General features: G+C 42.3%; 1 protein-coding gene and 1 long non-coding RNA gene across 2 annotated transcripts in view; both read right to left on the bottom strand.

Annotated features, from left to right (window-relative positions):
* The window catches only part of LOC115292883 (procyclic form-specific polypeptide B-alpha-like), a 158464-nt gene that overhangs the window by 95936 nt on the left and 38209 nt on the right, over positions 1-24319 (bottom strand). The window lies entirely within an intron of this gene.
* On the bottom strand, positions 11351-18116 carry LOC115292884. Its single transcript, XR_003909199.1, has 3 exons — positions 18014-18116; positions 17033-17144; positions 11351-11424 (listed from the first exon to the last, which is right to left on the bottom strand). It is a non-coding gene; the product is annotated as an uncharacterized LOC115292884 (long non-coding RNA).

The following is a 24319-nucleotide window of genomic DNA, read 5'->3' as shown; positions in this document are numbered from 1 at the left end:
TGATTTTTAAATGTGATTTACATATAGCTTAACAGCAATATATTCAGTGAACACAGAAAACCAAAGCTGTATTCAATCTGCAATTTCCACACTATCACACTGAGGATGACAGAATTATATGAGATTACTACCTTAACAAAACTTGAAACTGCTGCTGGGTAGATTTCAATCAAAGTATCTACTTTGCCATTTTTTTTTAAATGAAGCTATCAATCCATTATGAAATCGCTTAAAGCTTATGAGTTAAAATGAGTACTTTGTGAATGATTTTCTCATGTTTAGAGTAGCTCTAAAACACAGATTCACAAGTATTATTAGAAGTGTGATCAACCCCACTGAGAATTGCTGTGAATAAATGGCTTTGGTAAAGCTAACTGTTAAAACCTAGCATTCACTGTCTACGTGCAGCTGTCTGTTTTCCCTCCTATCTACAGAGACTCTTCTCGGATAATGCTTTGCTTGATAAGTTCCACCGCCTATACTTTCAGGAGTTGTTTAAAACACTCAACTTAAATTTGTTTTTCATTAACTCACAGTAACTTTGGCCTCCTGTACTTGACACATCGTAAGGTTTCAAAGTACATCTTTTTCCACTGTTAAGGGACACATCTAGAAGTTCTTTACATGCACTATACAGATTTCGCATGTAAAGTTTCATGGATTCATGGAAATGTAGAAAACTGTTGAAAGCTTTGGGCATATTTAGATTTGGGGCACCAAATTTCTACCAGGAACTTGGCCTAAAATACAGTCTTCTGCAGGGTCTAGAATACAGAAAGCTCTCAGAATGGTTTCTTTAAAATATTACTCTTTCCATACTTTTAAAAAGGTGAATCATGTGACATTTAATCTAGTTTTCAGAAAATTATTTCCAGCCTCAGTGACTGAAGTAACTGGAGTGGCTAAAATAAAAGTTTTCAGATCATGCCGGTATGCATAGAATGATGCCACATTCGTTGTTGCAGTAACATTGATGGCTCTCTTAGACATGCTACCGTTTCAAATTATCCGCACATCAGTTAATTTCAAAATTAAAAACGGACATATTTTTAAGCCTTTTTTGTTTTTTGTTTGGTTACCCAACACATGCTTAGGACTATACCTTAAATCTTGTCTTTTTTTCCTTCTTAGAAAGCTTTATGCAAGTGTACTGGAGTAAACCCTGCTATGTAAGTGCAGGCTTTTGAAATCACTCTCCTACCCAGTGATGAAAACGAATATACCAATAATGAGTTATGCATCATCAACACTGAAACCATGCAATGGTTCCAAATTTCCATGATAAACTAGGAGGCACAGACTCCATCAGGGATCTCGTTTGAGCTAAAAGAAAATATCAAAATCGGACACTATCTCCCCGACCTGAGATAGCAGTGTGGCCTAACCAGTATTCAGGGGAATGCTGACATCTCTCAGGTCTGAGGTCCTGGGGAGAAACTGGCATAGAAGAGTCTAAGAAGGATAAGAAAGCCTGCTTGGAGTGAAGTCATCCCTCCTACTAACAGCATTGGAGGCCACCGCACAACGTGGCTGGCCCATCCCACAGGCCACGAGCCCCGGGACAGCTCTGCACCCTCGCTCCTCACACGGGAGGCCCGCTCCCCCTCAAGCAGGAGCACCCACGAAATTCCAAGGGGTAATAAAGGCAAGGATAACCCAATGTCAGGAAAGGTAGTAACAGAATCCCTCACTGCTGACAAACCAAATAATAGAAAATACAGGATAACATAAACAGACTCCCAAAAGGCATGTGATCAAATCCAGCTTCCATTCCTTATTAAAACATGCATTAAAACACTGAAATAGCAGATACTTCTGAAATACAAGATCAGTAATGATGAAAGAGCAGAAAACTCATATTGGAAGAGGAAAAAAATCAAGGATGAATAGAAGATTTTAGCCAACTCCAAACAAGACAGTGAAGTAAGTGGCAAATATCTTTTTGAAGGTTTTTTTGGCAACATGTATCAAAAACCTTAAAAAACATTCAGTCTTTTTTCTTAGTTTCAAAAGACATAGCTGTGTTATTTATATCAGTGTCGCAAGAGCAGTCATTAATCACACAGGCTATTTTATCTTATTTTATTTTGAGTATAGTTGACACACAGTGTTACCTTAGTTTCAGGCACACAACATAGTGATTTGACAACTTTTACGCGCTTACATTTTCTGCAGCATTATTTACAGTAGCAAAGGTATACAAACACCCCAAGTGTCCATCAACAGACAAACAGATAAACTATAAGTGTGCACTGGAATATTATGCAGCCATTAAAAGGATGCCACTGGGGGCGCCTGGGTGGCTCAGTTGGTTAAGCGTCCAACTTCAACTCAGGTCATGATCTCATGCATGGTTCGTGGGTTTGAGCCCTGCGTTGGGCTCTTTGCTAACAGCTCAGCAACAGGAGCCTGCTTCAGATTCTGTGTCTCCCTCTTTCTCTGCCTTTCCCTGCTTCAAGCTCAGTCTCTCTCTGTCTCAAATAAATATTTTTTTAAAAATAAATAAAAGGATGACACTTTACAATCTGAGACATTTGTAACCTTCTAACAAAGCAATCCCGTGCATAGGACTTCACCTCTGAGATAAGCAACCAGATGTGAACAAATATTCCAGGGTTTATCAGAGTGAGAAAGGTGAAATAAATATAAACATAGATCCAAAACAACTGGGAAAGAAATAGATTTGTATTTATGTGTGTATGTATGTGCATGTATGCTACGTTCCAGTTATCTGTTAAAATACTGTACAGTCATTAAAAATGATACTCCGGGGGCACCTAGGTGGCTTACCATTGAGCATCTAACTCTTGGTTTCAGATCAGGTCATGATCTCACAGTTCATGGAACTGAGCCCCGTGTTGGGCTCTGCACTAACAGCATAGAGCCTGTTTGAGAGTCTCTCTCTATCTGCCCCTCCCCTACACACACACACACACACACACACTCTCTCTCTCTCTCTTTCAAAATAAATACATAAACATTTTAAAAATTGCTACCTTAACTACATAAAGATATGGGTAAATGACTGCTAAATTTTTTTTCATAAAATAACCCAAAAAAACAGTATTATCTTTGTTCCAATTGAAAGAAAAAAAACCCATGTCCATGGACATATATAGAATGTGCCTAAAATTTTAATAAATGGTAAAAAAATTATAAGCAGTTTCTAATTACTTATATGTTACTTCCCATCTTTATGTAAGTATTTTCCAATCTTTATCTAGAACAAACATGTATGTATCCCTGTGAATTTTGAAGAAACAATAAACATCAAGTGTTCTCAAAACATCACAGCGAGGGTCTGTGCCAAGTCCGGGGTCTCTGTTCAGCTGGAGACAGTCTGGTAAACTCAATGATAAGGCTTCCTCCTCTGTGTGATACCAACTGAAACAGAGATGAAGACAAGAAGGTTCTGAGGACTCTATGCCTGGACGTCCTTGGTAGCCCAAGGGAGGAATAGCAGGAACTTATAGAAATACAAGAGACTGGCTGGATAAGCACGTCACCAGCAGAGACAGACCTAGTCAGACGCCCGCTAAAAGATGTGGTTGTCACTCCAGCTTCAACAACTCCCCTCCAAAAACACCACCCAGGGTGAAGGATGGCCTGACAGGCCACGCTGCGGCTTATCAGACCGTCCAGCTGCTACTCTGCAGGTGCCAAACCCACTCAGCAGGAACAAGAACCGGGAAGGGCAAGGTCACCAGTGGTGGGCAGGAGGTGCAGAGCAGCGCCGGAATCTCCGTCGGCTCGTTCATCTGGATGCAGGCCCTGGGAGAATTTCAACTAGAAGCTAAGTACGGGAGGCCCTGAAGAGGGATGCGGCAGCGTGTGTCCGGATCATTTCCCAATGATCAGAAAGTAAAAGCAAGGAAGCCTGTGCCAAAGTGTGCCACAAGCACACCATGTGTCAGAAGGCTGCATGCTATAGGCATTGCCTCCTGGAAGAGGAAGATGCTTCCAGGAAACAAACCTCTCAGTGTGTAGAAAATAAGCGAACCCCAGCCCTGGTAGAGATGTGCAAGAAAGTTCATGTACAGGGCTAGAAGAAACCCAAAAAAGAGATTTAAAGAAGAGGTGGAAATGGTCCCCACATATCTCATGCCTGGAAAATAGGTTACATTGTTCAGGAAGGCTCCTCAGAATTTTACAAAGATCTCAAGTATTAAGACAAATGTACCGACTCAGGAAAAATGTATATACTTTAAACTTCTTAAGTCTACTTCATCACTTCTTCATGAGTTCTAAGAATAAAATTCAAACTCTTTAGATAAAAGAGTGGGGCGAAGAGGCTAATATGCTTTCAAACAAGTAAGTTATAAAGTCATTTTTTAAAAAATGAAATGACCATTTTTGCACATTTACGTACAATTAATTACCCAAAGCAAGGAACCCACTACTTGCAAAAGCCAGCTGCACTTTTTCTACCCATTCTTCCATCCGCTAAACATTAAGGTCCTGATATAGACGCATCTAATATCAGAGAGTCTTCTTCTATATAATGATCCACCCTGACATCCGGGATGGCTAAGTCTTTGTTGGGGAAGACTCTCCGGCTTGTGGGAAGAGGCCTGGTCCCCTCCCACTGGGTTCCAGGAGCAGCCTCCATGCTGCCAGCTGTGACAGCAAATGCCCTCATTCCTGTACAGAGAATGACACAGCTTACTGGTTTTCCGACCACTTAACTGGGAGAGTCGTAGCTATGGCTGCTGCAGACAGTGACTGGGAACTTTATAAACCCCAGTGACTTGCCTGGAAGTGAATGAATGATAATAGCAATATGCTATTTAGTTGTCTACTGGGATTTAACCTAACTTGAGGAAATTTAAAATCTACCAAAGGATGTGTTGAAAGGTGAATCTTTTATCATAAAAACAAGACCTTCTCAGAAATTTTACAGAGGGTTTGTCATTCTTTTGTGTGTCCACAGTTGGCAAGAGAAGCAGGAATATGCTAGAAGGCAGAAGCATAAAATCCTGTTGCCAACACAAACTACTCCATAATTAGCAGATTTAGATTATAATGAGCACATGTATATATCATCAATGGATTCACCATTATATGCATGCAAAAATGGTCTTGGAGAAAACAACAATTGCTTAGAGTAACTATGGAAATGTGTTTAAATCTTTTTGGGGGGGGACCTAGAGGGAGGGAGAGAGAACCTCAAACAGCCTCCATGCCCAGCACAGAGCTCAATGAGAGGCTTGATCTTACAACCCTGAGGTCATGATCTGAGCTGAAATCAAGAGTTGGACGCTCAACCAACTAAGCCATTCACCCAACTAAAAAATGTGCTTGAATCTTGGTTCTCTGCTCTAATCTCTACCCAGATCTCTTTTTTAAAAACTCTATTTTCTCAGCTTAACAGGAAGTTATGCACTTTAAACACCAAATATCTTTTGAGATTTCTTTCTATAAAACTGACCCTTGCATCATAAGGACAAATGGATACATTGATGTAGCCAGGTTGGGCTAGAATGGACAGAACAATGAGAAAGCGCGAAGCTGTGCTATAAAACTGTTATTCCTTTAAAAATCAAATTCACTTGTTTTTTTATACTCTAAACATCCAATTTTTGCCTATCTAGGGACATTTAGCTCAGATAATTCATTATAATATTATTATTTATTATTGTTAAATATTATTCAGAGAAACTTTTAGTTTCCCTAATATTTTAGTTACTTGAATTGTTTCTTTTCCTCCTCTCCTAACCCTGAATTCTTATCTTCAACCCTATTCTCTTCTTTTTCCACATTCTTCTCTCCCAGAAAACTTAGACACGCTGACGGTAAAAGTATTAATCAAATAAGAATTTTTTACAGAGGCTTTCCTAAGAGCTAGGCTCTGGACCAGGAGCTGTGATGCAAGAGATGAAGACTCTGCCCGTCTATGCCACCTGAGAATATGGGGTAGATACAGTCCACACAGTCAAGGAACGGTAGGTAAGGGTGCAGGTAAAGCCTGGAAAAGCCCCCGCTGACGCCTCCAGGCAGAGCCAGCCAGTACCCGCTCCTCAGAGCCAGCCAGTACCCGCTCCTCTGAACACTAACACTCCAGTGATCAGGAAGCTCAGTGCAGCTCGGGGTTAGGACTACGGGCTCGGAGCCAGGCAGCCTGAATTTAGCTTCACTCCACTGCTATGTGAGTGGCTTTGCACATGAAACTGTGCATTGGGCCCACCTCTCTTATGTCAGCCATATTAGACTGCGGTTCTACCCCGGTGTGGGCCTCCCTGGATCATAACAGCAACCCCATGGTGCAATCTCACACGAAATGGGAACATGAGTCACACCAACATGCAAGGCCTTACTGGAAGGTTCAAATGACTGAACTCAAGCAAAGCACTTAGAACATACCCAGAACATAGTGAAGGAGCAACACAACTTTATTATTGTTATGACTGGTTTTTTGATAATCGTCTTCCCTCCATGAATCTGAGCTTCTGGATTACTTAGACTTTCCCACCCACCTCTGAGTTTACCCCTATTCTAATTCCAACATCTAGGACAGTACGGAGCACACAGCAAATGTTTGATAGATGTATGCTGATGAATGAATAAGTAAGTATTACCAGGAGGGGATTGAGACCAGAGCACAGAAAACCAGGAGGCTGGGAGGATTTGTACAAAGGAGATGCCCCACAAAACTGGGAAGACCGACATGTTTAGAAAGGAATAGGGAGAGCATGTTAATGGTGAGAATGGGGAACTGCAGAAAGAACGGTTAGCATCTATATAACTGGGGCCAGGGCCCCAGCTCTACAGAATGACCCGTGTGAGAAAAGCACACCCCTCTGGGCCACTGCAGCTCCGCAGGGGCCTCTATCCATAGTGAAGCACTCGGCTGGTGCAGGATCAGAAGACTTGGGCAGTGCACACTGTGCACAGCCATGCAAAGCAGCCCTGCGTTGGCCCCCTTAGAGGAAGCAGAGGATTTCATTTTCAAGCGGGTACCCAGGACCTGATTCCACTAGATTAAACAGCTGCCACAAGCAAATGCTCTCCTCACTACTCTGGGAAGCTGCTTGTGTCCTTCTACCTCCAGATCTCACGCTAACAGAGCACAACAGCACGCCATGGGGTTCGAATCTTAGGCTTTGCTGATTATGTGGGTGAGTGACATTTAATCTCTCTGTGCTTCAGTTTCCCCACCTGGAAAATGGGGATGGTGACAGTTACCTCAGTGCCACCATGAGAAGCAGGATGAACGAATCAGGTGGGAGACCCTCAGCACGGCGCCAGGCTCCAGGCAATACCTAAGGAAGGCCCCACGTCCCATGGACCTGGCTACATGACGCCTATGTTTTCAAAGTGAAGCATCTGGGAAAGCTAGTTATTCAAAATGAAAATAGCTTTTGATGCCACTTGTGGGTGGGGAATTGTACATTCTCATACTTTAAATCACCTATTTTATTGAGTACAAGAATTTGGTTCTACTTTTCTAGCTAACAAAATTACTAATATTAGAACCCTTCTGAGAAGCAGAAACTAGAAGAAAGCATTGAGATTTATTTGATGTTCATAATTACACAGACTCTCTCATCCTTGGAAGAACCCCAGAGGATGGTTAGCATTGTCTTCCCAATTTATGAATGGAGAAAGTGAGGCTCAGAGGCACAGAAGGACTGGATGAGGGCACACAGAAACAGGGGGAGAGCTGACTGTGGCAGACCAGGTACTAAAGGGCCTAGAGCTTCTACAAGGAGGGATGACCCAGGAAAAGAATTCAATGTTATGAACACAAAATTAGGAACAGCACTTTGGGAGGATCCTATGCGAGCCAGAGGTCTTGAAGCTTTAAACGTGATTCACTGCAAGACAGTTCCTCCTCTAGCTGAGATCAGAATTAATGAACTGCATTCAAATGCAATGCCGACAGAGTGTGGGGGGCCCTGTACTAAGTGCTGTACTGGACTCCCATGTAACCTCATGTTCTCCACTTCCCAACATCATGACCACAAACCTAGAGATGACGGTCAGTTTTACGTGTCAGCCCAGCAGCGCCACAGGACCGCTGTTTAATCAAATGCCAACCCAGGTATTGCTGGGAAGGTACTCGAGAGATGCGGCTAACTTCTCCAATCAGAGGACTGTAAGAGAAATCAGCCCAGATAATGTGGGGAGGCCTCATCCAACCAATGGAAAGCTTTAAGGGCAAAAACAGGCTTCCGAGCGATGAAATTCTGCCTCAAAACCATAAAATGGATGGAGCTAGAGAGTATAATGCTAAGTGAAATAAGTCAGTCAGAAAATGGCAAATACCATATGATTTCACTCCTATGTGAAATTTAAGAAACAAAACAGATGAACATCGGGGGAGGAGGGAAGAGAGAGAGGCAAACCACACCCTAAAGCCAACTCTTCACTACAGAGAACGCACTGAGGGTGCTGGAGGGAAGGGGGGGTATGGGTTAAATAGATGATGGGCATTCAGGAGGGCACTTGCGAGGAGCACTAGGTGTTGTAGGTAAGTACTGAATCACTAAGTCCTACATGTGAAACTAATACTACACTGTTAACTAAGAAGAATTTAGATAAAACTTGGAAGGGAAAAAAAATCCATAACATAGGAAACCTACCTGAGTTTCCAACCTGCTATCTGATTTTCCAACCTGCCGGCCTGCCTTACAGAATTCAGATTTGCCAGCCCCCCAACTACATAAGCCAATTCCTTAAAACAAATCATATATACATGTGTGCATATACACACAGACATTTATATATGCATATATATTTGTAGATTTTTAAACATATGTATTTACAAACATATAAATATAAAAATACCTATGTACATATACATGTATACCTATGTATCTCCTACTGTTCCCAGTCCCCCAGAGAACCCTGACTGATCTTTAGGCCTCCTCCTTCTTCAGGGCTTGGGTATGGTCAGCTCCTCGCCAACTGTGCAGGACGTGACATGTCACAGCACGGGGCCAGGACCAAGCTCCAGGAAGAGATGCTGGCCCTGTGCCCATGAGCAGGCATCCCTTCCCCCTTTCCCATCACACAGACCCTCATGGGTAAGCCTACCCCCAATTAATCCTCAGCTCCCAACGCGGGGACCCTCTGTAGCATGTTATGATAGGGGGCCCAGGGGGAACAACTCTACAACAGGGCAATCCGGGCCTCTGTTCTGCACCCACCCCAACTAATTCAGAAGCTACAGGCTCAGCGAAAGAGCTGAGTCCCACTGTAGGAACAGTCTGTCCCACACTGTTTCATAAGAGGTTGAGCCAACATTTAAGAAGTCATGACATTTCACATCAAGATTCAGCTTCTCCAGTTTCCTTTGGAACTACTGGACCGCCTGGCAGGTCGCCCAGGGGATGGGGGCTGGGGGGTGGGGTTGGCAACTGCTCCCGGGAGGAGTCAGGGCTCATCTGTCCACCCTCACCGCCGCCAGGTCCTTTGTATCGCACCAGCTTCCTCCTTCTATTGAAGTTACCCACTTGAATCCTAGAATCCATCCTTTTTGGGGGGGAATTAAAAAGTACATTTGAAATGCTACCACCAGCTAAGAGAACAGCACAGTTACTTGCAAGAAACAGTTGGCCCGTGGCTGGACCAGCACTCCAGGAAAGCTGGGCCCAGTTCTCTTGCCTCTTCGTACCCCTCACATCCCAGCAGGAGCTCAATGAGGGCTTGGCTGATTTGCAACCTCCTGCTCTCCAGCCCATTCATTAGACATTAGCAGAGCCAAACAGGAGATGCGCAGGGAAGAGATATAAACTATTCATTTCCTCTAACTGCTAGCAGTTCTCACGACGGACTCAATGGGAGCATGAGCTGAAAAATCTTGGCTGAGAGTGCAACCAGAGATTATGCGGGCCTTTACTTTTAAATTCTTTCCTACTTACCTTCTTTCCTTCTGCACCTACATATAGAAGGTGCTAAAAAATTCATCATTAGTAAGAGATGTTTTAAAGTTAAAAGCAAGGAAAAAACTGTAATGAGCCATCCACGTGATTATGAAACCACTTGAAAACAGCAAACTGCTCTGAAGAGTAGGGTACATCACAGAACAGGATCATCCCACGACTGATCTGCACTTGGGGCAGCAGGCTTAATGAAACAAGGCACTGATTTACTTTCCTATTCCCTTTCTGCTTTTCATAATCATGGAACACAGGAATGGAACCCTGAGTTTACTGCCATGGCCACTACTAGGCTGCCTGGTACCTATACAAAAATTAGATAAAGATGCCACCTCTGTGCTGAAGAGTTAGTACATGGTGCCCAGCCATGGAAGAGAAAAGCCCCACTGACTGTTGGATCGGCCAGTGGGCAGTACTGTTGTGCCAGGGGCGAGAAAAGGCACCCCTACTTTGATTAGACAGAGCCCCTTACCAGGGCACATGACCAGGCAACCACAGCACAGGCTGAGTTTCAGTGCCAACCTGCCCTCCTGTCTGGATGCTTCTATGAAATACAAAAACCACACGACTATATTCAGCAGTCCCACTGGAGGGATAAAATATTGTAGTTTCTTGTCTACAAATAAGATGCAGAAAGAGGAAGGAAATATAAAAGTAAGTTCTTTAGGTGGGTAGGTACTAAACATACTTTATGATGGACCCAAACACTAAAATCAGTTATTCATCTGTTTATTCAGCAATGATTAAGCAGCTAGGATGTGCTAGTTAATGACAATTCAACAACATCCCTCAGACACAATCCCTCAAGATGCCAAGGGAAAGGATGGGTCAATAAGAACTTGGCAGGTGTAATGATTTCAGAAAAACATTTAGAAGGCCGGGATTACTGGCCGGGAGAAAGTCGGCTGATGTCTGGGCACCTGCTGCTTATGTTCTGTCTACCTCATACTTGCAGGTTTTTCGGAAAACCCTCCCTATATATGCCGCGTAGGAGGTACAACACTAAAAAATGGGAATTAAAACCAATATATCCAGTTTTCACAGTCACCTATTTCCTTAGAAAGCCTGGAGGAAGACAGCTAATTTTAAAAGGTAGGCATTGAAGTCCAGGATTACATCATGAAAAATGTTCCCTAACATCAGTGCACCTGACTCTATCAGTAAACAGAACAGATTCATTTCTTCTTCTTACAGCATACCAATCCAGATCCAGAAGGTCTGAGAAGGGGGGAAATATTTTGAAGGTAGTTTTAAGGGTTCACTCCTGTATTTTCAGTTACTAAAAATAATCTCACAAACCAGAAATTGGCGTCTTATCAACGGCTCTGAAAAATTCTCCAGATTCCATGTGAAGTGGTAACTACTTAACCACATTAAATTCTATCCTCCTTTTCAAAGTTTAATCCTGTGAAGATTATGTGGGGGCATTAAGAATAATAGGTAACAAATATTTAGGAACTTACTATACACCAGGCGTTCTTCTGTTTTGCTATAGTTGTTCTGCTACATTAGCTCTCTTGAACCTTACAGTATCTCCTTCTTCCTGATAAGGAAAATAAGGTTCAGAGACTTTAAGGTATTTTCCTAGAATCACAGAGATAATTCGTGGTGAGGCTGGGATTTGAACCAAGGCTGTCTGGCTCCAGAGTCTGTGCTGTCAAGCACTACACTTTCCTTCTTCTAAAATAACCATCATCTTTCTATTTCACTTGCCACACTGAATTAGACTTAGAATTCCCCCACCACATCATGAGTTCCTTGGAGATGAAGACTCTCCACTCACCAGCACAGGAGGGCCTACTACACATTAGGCATCCAATAAATATGTGCTACAGAACTGAATGAATTGTACTTATGCTTACAGTTCTGTTTTAAACTATGCATAGCACCTACCAAAAGAACTTACCACACACACCACAGGAAACTGGCAAAACTAAGTGAAACACGCAAGTTGGGAGAAAAGAAAATCCTACGTGGATAAAAGCAAATACTGGAAGTGTTTTGTCAAAATGCCCTAGGTGTTTAAGGATCACTTCTGGGGGCTCCTGGGTGGCTCAATCGGTTGAGCCTCTGACTCCGGCTCAGGTCATGATGTAGTAGTTCATGAGTTCAAGCTCCATATCAGGCTATGTGCTGACAGCTCAGAGCCTCGAGCCTGCTTTGGATTCTGTTTCTCCTTCTCTATGCCCTCCCCCTGCTTACTTGCTCGCTCACTCTCTCTCTCTCTCTCTCAAAAATAAATAAGCATTCAAATAAATTAAAAAAAAAAAAAAGGATCACTTCTGGCTCACACTGTTCATCCACGTAGAAAGAAGCTGCTGGGTGACAAAGGGGCAAAATCTCTTGCACAGGCCTAACCGAAATGACCCGGAACAAAATATCCCCACCCTTGTGCAGCACAATCCCACCAGAGGACCTCCCTCTCTTCCAGGATGCTGGGAATGATCGCAAGATGCCAGCAAAGACCAAATTTTGCAGCGGCCCTAAGAATAAGTGAGTGCATGTGTGTGTGCGTGTGTGTTTAGGGGTGGGAAGGCGGAGGCAGGGAGCACGAACACCAGCCTTTGTAAGACTGTAAATAAACGTGGCTGAACCACTGAAAATAGAATACAAAAGTTAACCACAGTACCCAGACCCAGAAACCCAAAGGAACAATTCAGGGAAGCACAGAGAACACAATCAAACCAGGCAGTGCAATCAAAACACCATCACAAGCTACCTGCCCTAGTGCAAAATTTTGTTCCTGTTTCACTCTCGCAGAAGCCAGATATAAAAACTATCCCCAACTAGCTTTTACTCTTTATTGTCCGAAGAAAAGGTAGCTTATGGCTTGTAAAGCTTTAGAAGGAATTATAAATGCAGAAAATAAGACATTATCATCCAAAGAAATAAGAAACGCAATGTCCTCTCCATGGAAAATCAATGGGACATACCACATGTTTCACGAAACCTCATTCCAGTCGTCACTGTCCCGCCTCTAACTCTAACATCCCGTACCACTAAGTCTATGGCACATCCCCCTAAATCCCACTAGAAAACACCAGAACAGCACCAACCGTGCCCTTCTGGTTGTGGGTTTGCCCATTACTGCAATCACCGCCACCCCGTAACCAGTCTCTGTGAAGCTGTTCTTGCTACCAAACAATTCCTTCTCCAAACAATAGCTGGAATGATTTTTTTTAAATGCATAAATCAGATTATGCCATCCTTGTTTAAATATTTCCATTGCATCTGGGGCACCTGGGTGGTTCAGTCGGTTAAGCGACCGGCTTCGGCTCAGGTCATGATCTCACGGTTTGTGGGTTCGAGCCCTGCATCGGGCTCTGTGCTGACAGCTCAGACCCTGGAGCCTGCTTCAGATTCTGTATCTCCCTCTCTCTCTGACCCTCCCCTGCTCACACTGTCTCTTTCTGTCTCTCAAAAAAAAAGTAAATAAATAAATTTTAAAAACATTAAAAATTTTCCATTGCATTTAAAAAAAAAAAAAAAAGCTGTCAGCACACACCTGTAAGGCTGCATGACCAGCCCCTGCTTCTCTCACTCGCCATCTTAGTCCATGTGCTGTCCACTAGGCTGCAGGCGCTCTGTGTAATACTCGTAAGAAGTTTATACCAGCTGCTTCTCCACAAAATGGCATTTCCCTGGACCTTCTCTTTTTCCTTAGCATTCAGACTTCACCTCCACAAGAGGCCTGACCATTCACTCTGTTTTCTACTTGATATTCTATTTTCACCATCTCAACTTACCTTGATCTCTGCTTTATCCATTTAGGCCCAAGCAAGCCGGGTATTACAAACTGGGCTATTAGAGCATAGTTTAGTAAGGGGCTCATGACAGAGGGGAGGCAGAGTGTGGGGAAAGCACAGGACAGTGCAGTCCCCAGGGCCTCGTACAATGAAGGACATTATTACCTCTGGGCCTGGAGGGGTGAGGGGGACCAGAGGGCCAGCATAGGAAGGAATGGGTTTGTATTCCAAGGACCACCGGGTAGGAGCTGTGACCTTCAGAAGTCCACTCAGCCAACCCACAAAGACAGCAAAGAGAGAAAGCTAGAGAAGAGAGGCCCCCGAAGCCCCTCCTCCTTGTCCTAGGATTTCCAACAGCACCTCCCCATGTGCCAAGTTCAACTAGAAGAGGGCAAGGGGTCTACGGATGAAGGCCTGGGAGCCACGCTTTTTTGCTGTAAAGGGTCAGACAGTAAATGTTTCAGGCATTTCAAGCTTTAGGGTCTCTTTGGCAACTCCTTGGATCTGCTCCTTTAGGGTAGAAAGTAGCCATTAGCCTAAGTAAACAAACAGGTGTGGCTGTGTGTCAATAAGATTTTGTTGACAGACAACTGAAATTTGAGTTTCATACAATGTTCACATGTCATAAAATCTTCTTTGGAACTTCTATTTGTTTGTCTATCTGAAACTGCAAAAATCACTTTTGGTTCATGGACCATACAAAAACGTGCTGAGCCAGATGTGGCCATTCAGGTCAGCCTCCCAGGGCACGGATTAGCACTGAGAAGGGGAGACTTTCGGAGCTGAGGCAGCAAATGGAAAATACGCAGACCCTTGGCCGTGCCACAAGTGAACGTAAGTGCCAAAAAGCAGTGACCTTGCTGTATCCCCAGCGCTTTGTATGGGGCTTGTAGGATACACTACGGGCTCAATAAAAATTTGTTGAATGACTCATCACTGGAATTTTCTGTTGGAGTTCTTCATGTGGCCAAAATCATTATAATTACTGAGTGTCCTTGAAGCCACACTAAGTCACACTCCCTGAAAACATTTCTGGGGCATGATCACCTGACATTTAGGCTTTTCTTAAACAAACAAACAGTGGATCTGGAATCCTCAAATAATCTAAAAACTGGAAGGGGATGCAGGCATTAGAGGAATGTGCATTGTCTCTTAATATATCACCCAGGATTAGGGACCCAAGACTCTTCATCCAAAGTCCGAATCCAGTAAGAAATGAGACAAAGAGAGAAAAAAGAGTATTTTCCTTTGCCTTAAGCAAAAGGCAGCGCTGGGACTAAGCCTGAGGGAACGTGTATGCTTGGCTATCGATTCCCCTTCTAATCAAAATGGATAAATGCGTGCACTCGGCGCCAGACAAAGAATGATGGACGCAGATGGGGAGCTCCTGGACAAGTTTAGGCCTTTTTGCTTTTAACACAAGAGCAGCCCTGGTCCTGGGCATGTGGATGTTTCCAGGAGCTGGGCTGAAGGCTACTGTTGTTTAGTGCCACTGAGGGAAAACCCAAAATTCATAACTTCTATCTCCAGTTTTCACAGCAAGTCACTGTCCAGAGAAACAATAAGCATATACTTCGTGAATGAAAATCAGAAAGAGATGTGCCCTGACTTATACCACATGAAACACTAAGGATTTTCACTACTACTAACAGGAAGAGCTAATGGGCTAATTATTGCACCTATTTGTCATGTACTATTCTCAGAGCTATGCACATATTACTTCATTTCATCTTCCCATCAGACCTGTCGGGTAGGAACTATTATTATTCCCATTTTACAAGTTAATAAATTGAGTTGCCGAGGGGCAGGTAATGTCCCAAGGTCATTCGGCTACTGAGGGGCAAGCAAGCTATCTGGCGACCCAGGGAGTCAGCCACTATGCTCTGCGCCATTTCTCCACTGTATGATCAATCCAGTAAAATCTCTATCCAGGAGATGCATGCAATTCAAAATTGATAAGGAAATGATGTCATTCATGGACTCAAAGTGTTCATAGTTAAGATTCAATACAAAATTCTCAGGAAACCTAGAGTGGGCTAGGAGATTATACGTTATGTCATCGAAGCATTGCTTTCATGGCTGAATGCAATTCAGCACGGGTTTATGCAGTGTCTGCTGTGTGTCCCAAAAGGATGTGAGGTGCCTCTGGGAACACAAGCAGGATATGACAGGGGCCCATTTTAAGAGTAACACAGGTGAAACTAGTCCATGCAAGACCAAAAAAGATCACCAGAGGGCAAGCTAAGTACTTGTTTACATTTCTTTCCTGAAAAATTAACCCTCCTTAGCACCAGGTGAGCCCCCAAAATCTTCTCTATTAATAAAAAGTTTGAGGGGTGCCTGGGTGGCTCAGTCAGTTAAGCATCTGCCTCCTCATTTTGGCTCAGGTCATGATCTCACAGTTCCTGTGTTTAGGTCCTGTATTAGGCTCTGCACTGAGTGCACAGAGCCTGCTTGGGATTCTGTCTCCCTCTCTCCCTGCCCCACTCCTGTTTGCCCTCTCTCTCTCTCAAAATAAATTAAAAAAAAACATTTTTTGAAGTTTGAATAAATTGTTCCCAGGTAGGATCATTAAAATCCCACATGGAGACCTATGAATGTATCTTTGAATTAAGCTCATTGACTTCTGGTGATGTTTGCTGATTAGCCTATAGGAAACTAAAGGAAAAAAACGTGTTGAATGTTTCGGAGCTATATCTATCAATAGAATTAAGATGAATCAATAAATGCCCTTATTTTACAGTAATCAAGTTAATTAATTCAACTTATTGACAGCGAATTGCATCCTCAGTCCCGTCAAAAGAATGAGAGAAGTGTTTCTGAGGAAATTGGCTGGAGAGGAGGGTTGTAAGTGAGAGCAGAGATACGAAGAATTGCTGTCTGTCCGTCTGTCTGTCTCTCTCTCTCGGGACTGGCAGGTACACACAGTACAGAGAACCCTGAAGGAAAGGGTCCCCGCGGAATGAAGAGAGCAGGGGCTGTGGTATCAGCGTACTCTATACCCTATACTTGGATCCCAAGCGGACTCCCGTTTACACACACTGGCTGGCAGTGCGTCCGAGCGGAGCCCCTCTGAACCAGGAAGCCTCTTAAAGCTTCCTCCAAACTACCCTTATTTGGCCAGAATTCTACCACTGTCCCGTAGAGACGGAAAGTCTGGATGATAGAACTGTGAATTCACCAAGGGATGCCTTTCTGCTTGGGGCACCTCCCTTCATACATACCTCCCCGCCCTTCCACCATCCTTTGTTTCCTGATTTAAATAAAATTGGTACCACAGTCTTTTCCCAGATCTCAATAAAGCAAAGTATCCTCCAGAGATTTTCTTCAAATTCCTAGGGGATTTTTGCCTCAAGGTCACTGTGGGTCAACCAGATGTCTCCCACAGCCCCAGGGAGACGTTACCTCATGCTGTGCCTCTCTCGGCTCTGTGCCAACCCAGTCATGGATTTCTGACACGATGATCAACCACGCATTAGGGTGTGTGACAGACTTTACTTATGACTTTAAAATGTACCTATACACAAAGCATAAATTTGACTATTAGACTTTTTCATATTCAAATATCTCAGCCAACCTAACAATGGGGTTTCTCCCTGGCCCCCTCTCTTTGTGGATTCCAGCCCCCTTGCCATGGTGTCTCCCATTCACTTCCTTCTGCCCATTCCTCTCTCTACTCTTCTCTTTCATCCACTTTTGTTCACTGCATAAACAAACACATTTACGTATTTGTTTAATATTTTTCTTAGAGCCCTTGCCTGTGAGGCTTCACTTTTTTCCTGAATAATTCCTAAACAAAAATGGTTTCCTCACTGAAAAGAACATTGGTGCCAGGTATTAAAATAATGATTGTTTTAATCCTCCGCAATCTATTAATATTATACTCACATAAATATATACACATTTACAGTGTTAAAATATATATATAATTATTTTGATAATGCAGATTCTCATTTAGGTTAACATCTAAATAAATGTGGCATGGTCATTTTGTATTAAAAATATTAGAAGTTTTGTTTGCAGGAAAGTGAATGGCTAAAGTTCCATATTAACAGATGCTTGTTCTTTACATCAATTCTGTAATATTCACTAATATCATTATTTCAGAAAGAAGCTTCCTGCTGCAGGTGTAAATTCTAGAACAAACTTGCTTCTTTGAGTGTACTGCTCTATGAATTTGCTGAAATAGCAGCTCTTTACCACCCCTGGGTCTCTGATGACGTGGCCATTTGAGAGCCCTGGGTCTGTGGCAGCTCCTTCCTGTTAACCACTCAGTCAGGTGAACGACTCCCGTGTGACTTCTTACATGGGCCACATAGCTTTATACACAGAGTTAATCACGACATAACCTACGAGTGAAAGATAACTTCCCACCAGAATGCTCACGTCATCACCCTTCTCCGTCCAGAGACGGGCCCCTCTGTTACTAGGTGTTATGCCATCTATCATTGGGTTCCATCCATCTGCATGAGTCCAGCAACAAGTACTTGAAGCTCCTGAGTTTGGCACTGGGAGTACAGAAATTTTGACAATTCTGGCTCATGAGGGGAAAACAAATGAATATTCTTAGTGAGAAGTCAAGATGCATATCATCTACATCATATATATCACATATATAAAACATAGTACATAATTTTAATTATAATAAGATACACCAAATAGTTTTTACCCCAAATAATAATGCATTTTGTGGCATTTCATGACTATTTACAACAGACAGATAATCCTCAGCTAATAACACAGTGACCTTGTTTTCAGAAACACACAGCACTTCATGACAAAAACAAATAAATAAATAAATATGAAAAGGCATAATACATAGTGTTTCATGTGTCCCCACTGACAAAATTGGAGAGCAAGGAGAAAATTCACATGGAGGTGACAACCTGGCAGCACAGGTGGTCCCAAAAGCAAAGAAAAATGGACTATTTATAAAGTAATTTTTACCAGTGCTATGCAGTGGCTCAACTCGGGGTTCACAGCCAGAAAGCCAAATGGAATACAAGCATGAACTCACTCCAGTGTGCCTGTCTGAGATGCGAATGGCCTCTTCCCTTCCAATTCCAGGAAGGAGCCAGCATCTGACATGTATTAGATATTTTATCATAGAGACTCAAACTAAACATGACAACTGACTTCAAGCACAGAACTTCCTATGAATTCTGAGATTTGGCATGGGAAATTTTGTTTTTTCGTGTGGGAAACACAATTCACTAAAAGAGAAACTAATTTGTCAATCAACAGGCCTAAGTCTTGATTGTCAATTAAACAGACTCTAAAAACATCTAAATAGATGCTAAACATATCTATGCAGATGGCCCCATTTAGTCCACAAATCTCACGAGAGAAAAGTCTAGCCCATTCATGGAAATGTTATCCCCTACAAAGTGAGGGAGACATGACATTAAATATAATGAGTCTTTTAAAAAGAATAACACTGATAGTTGCAGAAGAAGTAATTTAAGAAAACTGAGGGTAGCAGCAGACTGGAGTGGGGGGTACTGCAACAGACTTAGAAACAAAATTCTACCTGATTGGCAAAAATCCACAGTATTCTTGACTTGTTTAAGTATGAAATATTAAATATTATCATAAAAAATGCAGTCCTTCCCAAGCAAGATTCTTATTGACCTCACTGGAACTTCTAAAATTGAAATAACTTTAGCGATGGTTCCACATATGATTTTAACCTAGTAACTGAAAGGTCATCAAGCCTTTAAAAACTCTCCCTGACTGTATCACCAACATATATGTTCACTGCAATTTTCTCTTTCAGGGGTCACTATTCTGGGGAATGCTAGGAAGGTTTCTTTTGAGATTTCATATCTGTATTACAGCAAAACCTTTCCTTTTAAGACCATACCAAAAATTGTTCTGAAATGATAAGGATACATTTTGAAATTATAAACATTTCCTGATGAAATTAAAATGGGTCCTCTATAAACACATTAACAACTACAATACGTCTCAAATAAATGTCTAGTCTATGCAATAATATGGACCACCTTGGACAGTAAAGAGTATTTTTCCCAGAGTTCTCTATCTGTAAAGTTTGCCACATGGGACAAGATGTATTTGGCCAAGTTTTTTATGGATTATTCCACTGTCCTTACAAAGAGTTTCCATGTTTAATCAACTGCGTTTCCCTGCATTAGCAGGCATTAGAGTAGGAAGCGTTTGGGGAAAGAGACAGTGAGGCCGCCACATGATGACTGAATTCTGGCTTCTGGAAGTGGTGCTTCCTTCCAAGGAACTATAGAACTTTCTAACCAGGGAATATTAGCATGCTCTGTCCTGTTTTCCTGAATCTGCACTTTTGCTTTCTCTCTCTTTTGGCCATATGAGGTTGGATGACATAAGGTCGGTGACAGAATTTTTCTAGAACTCTAGCAGGGTTATTTTTTTTTAGCATAAAATGATAAACTCTCTAAATCAAGGAAGGAAGAATCAATTTTTAAACCAATAGTCTGAAAATTTGTTAATTTGGAAAAAGAAAGTCAAATTAAAATCTTACGTTTATACCACATACCCCATAAATTCCAAATAGACTGAAGAATTAATGTGTAAATGATAGAGCATAGGTAAATATTTAACTTATCTAGAAGAAAAATTTTTTAAGAAAATATGCTAATGAAGAGGTAAGAGGAAAAACTCTTATTTTCTTAAAGAATGCAATAATAGAGTTTTTAGTACTGAGCTATAACTACATTTAAGATAATTTTCTACTTCTACTTGTGTCTGGGTGGCTTAGTTAAGCATCCAGGTCTTGATTTCAGTTCAGATTATGATCTCACAGTTCATGAGATTGAGCCCTACGCCAGTCTCTGAGCTGAGAGGGTGGAGCCTGCTTGGGATTCCCTCTCCCCCCTCAAAATAAATAAATATACTTTAAAAATATCTAATTTTTCCACTTGTAAGAATTTTAGTCTGACATACAAACATGTACAAACCACAAAAAGAGCAAAAACAGAAAAAGTTTAAATCACCAATATCAATTGACAACCACCTTTAATGTTTTATTATGTCCTACAATTTCATCTGTGTTATATTTGGAAAGATAACACATATACAGTATGTCAATAGGAATGTACTTGGAGGCAGCTGGAGAGGGACCACGACCCCAAACTCCAGGCCTGGAGCATATAATGCACAGCCTACTCTGAGCCAGGAAAGCCGTGGAGACTTCCAAAAAGCCCTCCTAAAAAAAACATGGTGCCATGTTCGGCAGCCATCTGTGACCAGAAAGGAAGCCACTGTGCGAGCACAGAGCAAATGCGCTGAAAGTAGAGCCAAGACATAAAGAGAAACTAAATTCTAATTTGAGCCCTGAAGTCCACTGTGCCCGAAGCCAGTGCTACCCCAGAACCTCAGAGTATGTGAGCCCACACATTTCACTTCTGGTTATGTTCGGTTTCCTATCATTAGCAACTGGAAGAGTGCTACCAGACTCCTCTGAGGGTAGGAGATTAAAATAACTCCCATGATGGCAGGTTTCCATTGGCCAACATCTCGTTTTCACCAGCAGTTTCCATTATCTCAGCTTAAAACTATCAGAGCCCCATTTCTGGAGATGTGTGTTCACACGCTCATCATGCCTGAAAATCCGAACAAGAGTTATATGAAGAAAAATCATGAGGAGATAAATGGATGACGGCCTACAAAAGCACAGCCATGCTCTACAAGTGACTGATGAACGTGGGGGACTCATGCAGGAATTTCTGGTGCAGTTTAGAGTTTGGCTTATTTTCCTCAGAATATATGACCACTTGCATCTGACACTGCAACAGAGCCTGTGTCTTCTACAATATGCCCCATATGCTCACTCTGAGCATGTCCTATACCCACCTCTATGGCTAATGGAGTTCAAAAATGGCAACAACCAAAAAAATCGAAGGAACCAACTCTAAAAAAATTATGGGATTTCACATTTTCTATTACCAGCTAAGTCCTCATCACAGTCTTGAAGGATGAATAATTACGCACTTCAAATACCGCATCAATCAATCAGTAACATGAATTTATTGACTTTCTATTATGTGCCTAGCATTACGCAAAATGCTCGGTGAATCATAGTGTGTATTGACACTGTATCAAAATGTCAACGTTATCTTTGCAGCACCTCAAAGAGATGTGTGGGAAACGCCATGCCAGCCTCTCTACTCTATCCATCAACTACACAGTCATGTTCAACACCATCCATAGGCACTGACTTACAAAGACACTGACCAGATTTCATTGCTGGTGGGAAAAAATCACCTCACTGACAGTTTCATAATCATGGTACTGTGTGTGTTTGTGTGTGTGTGTGCATGTGAGTGTGTGTGCGTGTGTGTGTGTAGGTGTGTTAAAGGTAGTCTACAAACAGAAAACAAGGACAGCGGTAAGACTGCAATATTAATTGGCAAGAGAAGCTCAGTGTATAAAGATCGTTATAAGTTGTGCTCTATTTTGCTTCTACAGGTGTAGACTTAAATGGCGATATATTTGTTCTTTCTTGTCTCTCTTCTTGCTTTTATTGGCATATGAGAAAGAACTGGAAAACTGGAAGGGAAACAGCACCATTCCCCTGAGAAATTTTCCATACCTGCTGAGACTGTGGCTTGCCACTAGAAAGTCCAAAATCTGGAAGAAAAGCACCAGCACCAGCTCTGCGACAGCCCTTCTGACAGTATGAAAGGGGGCAAGGGGAATGAGGGCATCAGCACTAGAGAGAGCGGCAGGAAGATTCAGACAGGTGGAGGCAGTTGTGAAGAGCAGCTGTCCTAGGTGAAAACTCCAGCTGTAGTGGACACTCACTGGCTGGCGGCCATGGCAACTCAGCATCCAGATGTACTCTCCTCCGGTCACTGTGGAATTATGAAGTCAGGCACACCCCTGACTAATCCAAGGAGCACGTCACTGGACACTTCACCGTAACTTCCAGTCTTGAGTTAAGTGGCACAAAATCGTAAATGAGGAAACATGGTCCAAATGCTGGATCCTCATGCTGGGTGCCAAGAGCTGCCTGTTCCTAATCCATTGCCAAGCACCCTCCTTCAGTCTACTGCCCCTCCTGCCATCTACTTAGTGTCTCTGTTCTAAACTCCCTTATTATTTCTTGACGAGGACAGAAGAGGCTTTCAACTAGGGGGTGTCCAACTGCACCTCAGTGCTTGTATTTCACTGACTCTTACTCTAAAGTACATTTCATTCCTTGAGAGATACGTGGGAGCCACTCCAGAGAGCTGAGCAACAGCAGCTCAATACCAGATAGGAATGAAGATAAGGAGCATTTGCCGTTTATGCCCATCATCCAGGCCCTGGGGCTCAGAGTGATAGCACTTCTTGAACAAAAATATCCCCACGATCGGTCATAATCCACCCATATCCCCTAACCTGGAAGTTAAACTTTCATAGTCACATGACTCCCTGTTCCACACACACAAGACCCCAAGCCCAAACCTCCCACCAACTAAACCCACAAGAAAGAGAGGGAAGGAAGGGAAGGGAAAAAAGAGCAAAAAAGGCAAAAAAGAAAGTAAAGAGATCATAATCTCCTTTAACACTATTTTGCAGGGAACACATATACATGTTTTAGGGTGGTTTTTTTTTTTTAGCAATCTTTCTACTCTTATGAAACCAAAAAGTTCTACTTTTTCCCCCATGCTTTTTACTAGTCTTATAAAATTAATATTACCTTTATCTTAATTTATTTTGGTAACTTCTCAATTCATTCTCTTTCAGCGTTGTTTCTAATAATAGAAACAATAGTGGGATGGTGACCCAAGTACTAGAAAATAGCTAGTTAATAGTTAGTTTTTAAAAAAGCCATAAATATTCCTAATTATGTTCTGACGGAAAAAAAGTACAACCAACTTCACAAGGTATGCCAATCGCTTGTGTTAGTGATGATGGCGGCTGCCGTTTACGAAATGTCTAACGTCTCCTGGGCACAAGGCTGGATGATTTGCCTAAATTCTCATCAGTTCTTCAGGACAGGGGACGTTCTCTCGTGGAACTGACAGGAAACCTAAGAAAGGGCATACAAACCTAAGATCCTAAGGCCTGTCTTCTTCCCCAAATGCTACACTACTCCAGCTGTCCTTGCTTCCAGAAAACTGGGCCATGCCACCCCAAGTACCACTCTCCATCCTATGGCAGGTTTCCCAGACTGCAATTGTAGTAATCAGCTAGTAATTAAAGCTCTACAAACCCTTCTAAGTGATGTCACCACTTTCCAGAGAGTTTCAAAAGAATCTTGAACATTTTACAAAAAGACGTGACCAGTTATAGACTGATGACATTCAGTCTGATTCATACCCTATTACCAAAAAGAATGAAGTAGATTATTTAAGAAAAAAAAATCCCATAAATTAAATTTCATTAATTAAATCATGCTAACAGGCAGTGCGAGAAGACAAGAAACTAGGCTCAGCCTGGATTTCTGTGCCGCCAGTGACTTTGTCTAACTCTACATTGAATAAACATTGAAAAGTCTTTGACCAGTCAACCAGAAACGTCATTAAACTTTTGGCCTGCATGACTCTTTGAACAGAGATGCTTAGACCTTGAAAAGTTCTTTGGCCTGGGTCTTACTGCCTCTGGAGATCTTTGCCTATCCTGTGGCTGAGGCAAAAGACAGAAGGAATGGCAAAAAGGCAGCAAGTCAAGGATCCACAGAATTTGACAACCCATTAATATAGATATTCAGAC

This window comes from Suricata suricatta, chromosome 5 (assembly GCF_006229205.1).
Source record: "Suricata suricatta isolate VVHF042 chromosome 5, meerkat_22Aug2017_6uvM2_HiC, whole genome shotgun sequence".
Taxonomy (NCBI): Eukaryota; Metazoa; Chordata; class Mammalia; order Carnivora; family Herpestidae; genus Suricata; species Suricata suricatta.
Note: the sequence above shows the minus strand (reverse complement) of the source record. Positions and strands in the feature narration are given on the sequence as shown.